The following is a 6472-nucleotide window of genomic DNA, read 5'->3' on the forward strand; positions in this document are numbered from 1 at the left end:
TTTGGCACGTTCTTGCTTAACTTATGTACATTTGTCTGCGGTTTCTACAATTTCCGTTGCTATTGTCATGCTGCTCAAAATGTATTATATAGTCCTTACACCTCAAAACATCAGGTCATTAGTTCATTGCATTTCAAGTCATTAATTTAGTTGTAATGTTTAGAAAATATTCTTGACAGTTTATTACATCATATTGCCTTGAAATCCCAGCACTCCACTCTGTCTTTTCTCTTGAAAAAATGATTTCAAAAACATATACAGTATGGGTTTCAAATTAAAAAAGGAGCTATTATTGCGAGGAGCAAATATTAGTCTGAAATGGTAAATAACAAAAAACCCCATCATTAATGGTCCTTATGTCGCTTTATTTTTTTGGTGATTCGACTGCATCACCCTGCTGAAAAAACAATAGAACCCTGCCCAAAACACAATGGAAAATGTAATGGTTATAATGGGAACTGAATTGGTTTTAATGGAAACTATAATGGTGTCTACTAGTATGTGATGGATTCCATTGGTGGGACGTTAAATCTATTGGAAAAAATGCCAACCATCTGTGATGGTTTCTATTGGGATTCTATTGTTGGACATGTGGGATGAAATTGATGACACGGATCATAAATGGCGATTAAGTTAATTGGATAGGTTTGTCTTACTTGTTGCTGTAGTTTCAGTGGCACAAGTGTCAGGTTAGGTCTGTAATTTAAGAAAGCACTATATCTTGCCACTAAAATTTTATTGAACAATTTTCGTTTAGACATTGCTAATGAACTTACAAATACAAAGAAAAAGCAAGCAACATGTCGAATTACATATTTTAGCCTTTCAACTTCAAAATGTTATATTTTCTTGTAAAACCTATAGCCCAGTTATCATTTTCTAGTAAAATGTAATAATTATTTTAACTATTATAAAAAGTGTTAATTTCTTTTTACTATGTTAGTCTTAAAAAAGCACAAATGAATAATAATTTTTACATATTTTCTGAACACAACGGAAACTATTTTCTTGCTCAGTTTTTCCCCCTCTCTCTCGTTTTTTCAAAAAGAATATTTAAAGATTTTTAAATCAAGATAAATTTACTGAAGAAGGAAAAAACTGTCTTTGGTCAAAATTAGCAAATTTATAATATAAAACAAAAAAATTTATCTGCCAGTGGAGACCATAAACTTAATTAAACTGGAAAATTCCTCCTGTTTAAAAAAAAAAAAAAAAAAAAAAAAAAAAAACATTTTCAGTAAACATTACTAAATAGTTTTTTACTTGAATGAGATATTTAAGCTAAAAATCAAGACAAAAATACAGAAAGTCATTTTTGTACTGCTTTGACTCACAAAAAGTCACAGGTTTAAGGTAGTTAAAAAGCAGGTTTGAGGTAGTTATAAAGTGCATTCAGACCTCCCTGCAGAACCTCTTTAATGGGTTTTGACCAGCGGGTTGTGGGCGACATGCAGGCCTTTATCCAGCGGATGGCAGGCGAGCTTCTCCAGCCTGCGGAGCTTGTAGATCTCATCGGGAATGCTCTGCAGCTCATTGAAGTCCACATTGAGCAGCTCCAGCCCGTCAGGCAGCAAAGTGTCCTGGGAAGAGCGTGAAGAGAGTTCTTCTCCACAATCAGGATCTTCAAGTTCACCAGCTCCTGGATCTTATCAGCCAGGTTCTCCAGGTGGTTGTTAGCCAGATGCAGGAAGTTCAGGCTCCTCATGCTATAGACACATGCTGGGATGTGTTGGATGCGATTGTGGCTGAGGTTGAGCTTGGTGAGCCGCCGCGCAGCTCCGACAGGCTGTTGGGGCGTGGCGATCTGGTTGTTGGCCAAACTCAGGACCTCCAGGTTGGAGCAGTGGCCCAGTTCTCGGGGGCGTCACTCAGCCGGTTCCTATGAGCAAAGAGCACTCGCAGCTTCCCGAGCTGTCCGATCTCGGCGGAGGCTGAGCAGCTCGTTCCCCACCGTTGAGAATCACCAGGTTAGCTAGGTAACCCAAGCTGGATGGGAGAAACGGAAAGAGCGTTCAGGACAGATTGAGCTTCTGGAGCTCCTGGAGCTCCCACAGTTCATCTGGCATCTCCTCCAGACCTCGCATGGCCAGGCTGAGTGTGCTGTAGCCCAGATGCTTGGTTGCATGTTTGCGGATTCGGTCGACCGAAGATAAATTCTCAACACAGCTGGCTTTTCGTCGCATCTGTCTCTTGAGTCATCGAGTTGGGTTTGCGTCCGGCGCTTCTCGGCAGTGTCGTTACTCGTGTGCTGCTTTGAGATATTCTGTCTCAGGAGAAACATATTTAGGTTCTTAATGTTTCATTCCATCGGTCTTGAGCTCTGAATTGTCCTGCAGTCTGGTTTAGGATGAGATAGAGGACGTGAATGTGCTCAGGGTGTCATTTGCACAAACAGCTGTCATTGTCACTAGAGCTGAAGCTAAGGCGTTAATGCAGATAAGTAATGGAATCACTGTCGTTAAACCCTCTTCTACACAGGCTCTGTGGTGTATTTATATATAGAAACATTAGCAGACATGCATGCCGGTGGTATTACTGTCAGCTGAAACTATAAAAACTTCATTACTTGAAATAAAAATAGCAAACAATGAACTAAAACCATAACAAAAACATCTATACTTGAACTATAATAACGTACAGATTTTTTCAACCAAGATATTTTAATTTTCATGAGGCAAACTGGAAGTACTAAAATAATTCAAATGAAGTAATTTAAAGATAAATAAAAACATATACCACAGAAACACATAAAATTTACTACTGAAAAAAAAATAAATAAAAAAATTATATATATATATATATATATATATATATATATATATATATATATATATATATATATATATATATATATATATATATATATACACACACACACACACACACACACACATTATATATTAAAAAAGGTAAATACATAACCTTCACGTACTGATATAATTAAACCAAATACATTGTGTGTGTGTGTGTGTGTATGCTAAAACATAAAAAAGCTAATACAAAAAAGAAGAAAAACAGATAAAAATTATTTAAACTTCAAAATGAAAGGTCATTTAAAAAAATCAATTAAAATTGTTAATCAAAAAGTATCAGTGATACAAGATAAATATAAACTATGACTATAAACGTATAATAAAAAATGTGAAAAAAATAAATATATATATAGGTGAGAATAGTATCTCAGTCATGCTAAAATAACATTGGCATGCTGAGCTCAAGAGTCAAGCTCATATATACTGTATGTCTATATATATCTATGTGATGCCGTGCTCTTGACTGAAAGTACAGTTAAGCCTTGACTGCTCATCATATTTTCCATCGTCATCTCATTGGTGAGACTGAACAAAGACATGTCTAACTTTGGAAAGAGTCAAACAGACTCTAAGATTACTGGTGTACTAAATTACTATTGTAACTTTACAGTAGATAATAATCATGTCCTTTATGCAGTATTTTGAGAGATGATAGGGATTTAGTTTACAGTAGATTATTATTAATCATCTGACTGTGTTTTTTTAAGTGGTGGTGTATTCAAATGAAATATTGTTATTTAGAAAATATATATATAAAAAAACTTAATGATTATTTATTGCATTTCTATATATATTTACCTTCATGGGAAGACTAAAAACTAAAAACATCATAATAGTAATGAAATGTTCAGCTTCAAATGAACATGGCTCAATGTATCCATTTTACATCATTAGAATGTTAGACACAGTCTAAATAAAAACAAATTATCATTTTATATAAACAAATTATTGAGTCATTGAACATAAAAGTTAATTTATTATTGTCATATGACCCAAATTTACTAATAGTAAAGACTCAAATACAAACACGTAAATGAAGAGAGCATAGGAAGACACACAGAAGACCATTTTCAGAAATCTTTTTTGTGTGGTCTAACACACAAAAAGCTGTCCATGAGCCAAAGAAGAGACATTTTCTTTGAATACTGAAAATATTCTCATCACTCCTTAACTTTCAAATTAAACCACTGATAGCATATAAAACCTAGGTCTAAAATCAAACTAATCTTGTCAAATTCCATGGTTCTGGACTGTCTGGACTGGACTTTCATATTTGAGAGAGCAGTACTGTAGATACATTTGTCTTTATTCAAAATACATTGCTCTGAAGAGTTTTGAAGCCAGATCTTTATAAGTTCTAAACAAAAGGCAGGAACTCCAGAACATCTTTTTTAACACTATATACGCCAGAAACTGTTCCACAGTATTTCACATATGCTCTATTGTATTTTGTGACAGGTGTCTTTTACCATATGTATGTTCTTGAAGGTGATCGGTAGTTTATCAAGCGTGTATTTCTAGCTCTCGAACAAAAGTCTTTCCATATGTGGGTTTTCAATCTTAAAATAGTTTCCCGATTTCACACTTATAATTTATCATAGTAAGCATGTTTAGCATGGTTATTTAGGGTGAGAGCTGTGCCAAAAATTAGTTTATGGAAACAATTAATACCGCTTAAATAGCCCTTAATGAAACCGACTTGCAGGTGTATTGACGTATTGAGGAAAGAGATAAAGAAGTACTAGACAGCAGGGGGAAAAAATCAGGCACTGGAGGTTATACCTGGCATGGAAAGATTTAAAGCACTTTCAAGCAGTCAGGTAAGATTTCAAAGGTTCTGGGAGAAACTGCTTGGAGCATTGAATCGAGGGAGACTTTGAGAAGAGACCTTAAAGGATGGTTCACTGGAATATTAGATGTGAATAGGGAGGAACTGGGATGGATAGGGTTCCGCTGCTAGAGCCAACATCCTGAATTTCTGAAAGGAGAAATGAGAGAGGAATCACCAATCAGATTTTTATTTCCATAATTATGTTTGGCAATTTTATGATTAATTGGTTTGCGAGCCTGGATCGAAATAAGGCCAGGTGAATGAGAACTGTGTTTGTGGATGCAGTGAGCAGCGAAGAAGAGCTTGAAGAGTACTAAAGATATCAGTGGTTGGGGAAGGTTTAACAATTCGGTGGGTTAAGTTGAAATGAACCAGCGGTTGCTGTAGAACCCCCTGAAACCTACTGAAGGGGAGACGTCTGTGAATAATTGGATATCAATAGGGAGGCAATTAGGTTTGAGGTTTGAAGCTACAAAAGATGGTTCTGTCAATCGTTTTGTGGAGAGAGAGGCTTGGAAGTTCTTTAAATCTAGACTGATGCCTAGAAATTTTATGGAAGTACTGGTGCCTGTTTTTTTTCTTCTTAAGGGAATCCCTAGGTCAGCAAAGACTTTGTTGACTGTCAAAAGATGGGCCACTGGGATAGCATGAGATATAATGAGGAAGTTGTGAATGTTAATTTGGAAAAATAATTTGCCTGCATGGTCTAGAAAGCTTGTATTTTTATGTAATTTTTTAAAAGTGGTATAATATATCTAATCAGAATTCAGGTGCTCCGCATTTACAAAGATTAATATGTGAAAAACTACCATTCAATTAAATGTGTAGTTAGTGTGTGACAATCTCTCCAGAAACGTCATTGCATCATCACCAGGAGTATACACTTCAGAGAATTTTGGAAGAGAGCAAGATCAGGAGAGATTTTGAGACTGGAATCTACAGTGGTCTCTGATCAGGAGAGTGGCTCATCACACCTTCATTAATCCACATATTGCTCTACAAGTATGTCATAATCTTAAGTCAACTTTGATGTGTAATTAATTTGACATAAGATGACCTAAAAAGATTTGAAGCTTGTCATATTATTAAAAATAGTGTATTAAAAAGAGTGTATTGTGTGGCTTACTAATACTAATGATGGATATTTTTTTACACCTGTCTGAATGATACAACAACGCAACAAGGTCTGTAATTGAGAGGATGACTGGAAAGCTTAAATGTTGAGGGCTTGCAAAATTATTGTGGCCTGGGTGGTTTTTTAAGATGAAGCGACCTAATTATTCACATTTGTAGTGTAGCTACATAAAGGGGACATTTATAAGGCTGATTGTTGTTGCACCCTGATTTCAGAGCTAACCTCTGTCCTCACTGCAGGGTGGTGGTGGTAGGCAACAATGGAGATTTCTTCTCCAATATCTGAGGAGCTTGAATATGGGAACCTCACCTCAGTGCAGTGGTTTGGAGCAATGGAGGCAGGTGAAGCTTCATGCTCCACATCCTGGTCTTCACTGTTGAACCTGAGAAGGCTAAACCCCTACACTCAGGACTCCCAAGAGGCAGCACTTAACCTCAAGGAGCAATCAGGCAGAGAAAGACACAGGGTGAACCCGTGCCTTTAGGTCCCAAATGGGAGCACTTGTGACTGCCAAGAAGACCACGCTTCACCCATGGTCTTCAATGATGCATTTAAGAAGTCTGCGCCAAGAGGAGGAGGAGACAGGAGACTTGTGACTTGAAGAAGGTGACTTGTGAGGAGGCTTTATTACAAGTGTAATATTGTTGAGTTTCTACAGTAACACAAGCGTGATCCACAGTGGCAGGTCTGTGC

The 6472-nt window shown here is 36.6% G+C and overlaps 1 pseudogene; it reads right to left on the reverse strand.

The window, feature by feature from the left end:
- Nucleotides 1–1357: 1357 nt before the first annotated feature.
- Nucleotides 1358–2292, reverse strand: LOC122341413 (annotated as a pseudogene).
- Nucleotides 2293–6472: the final 4180 nt, after the last annotated feature.

This window comes from Puntigrus tetrazona, chromosome 3 (assembly GCF_018831695.1).
Source record: "Puntigrus tetrazona isolate hp1 chromosome 3, ASM1883169v1, whole genome shotgun sequence".
NCBI classification, from domain to species: domain Eukaryota; kingdom Metazoa; phylum Chordata; class Actinopteri; order Cypriniformes; family Cyprinidae; genus Puntigrus; species Puntigrus tetrazona.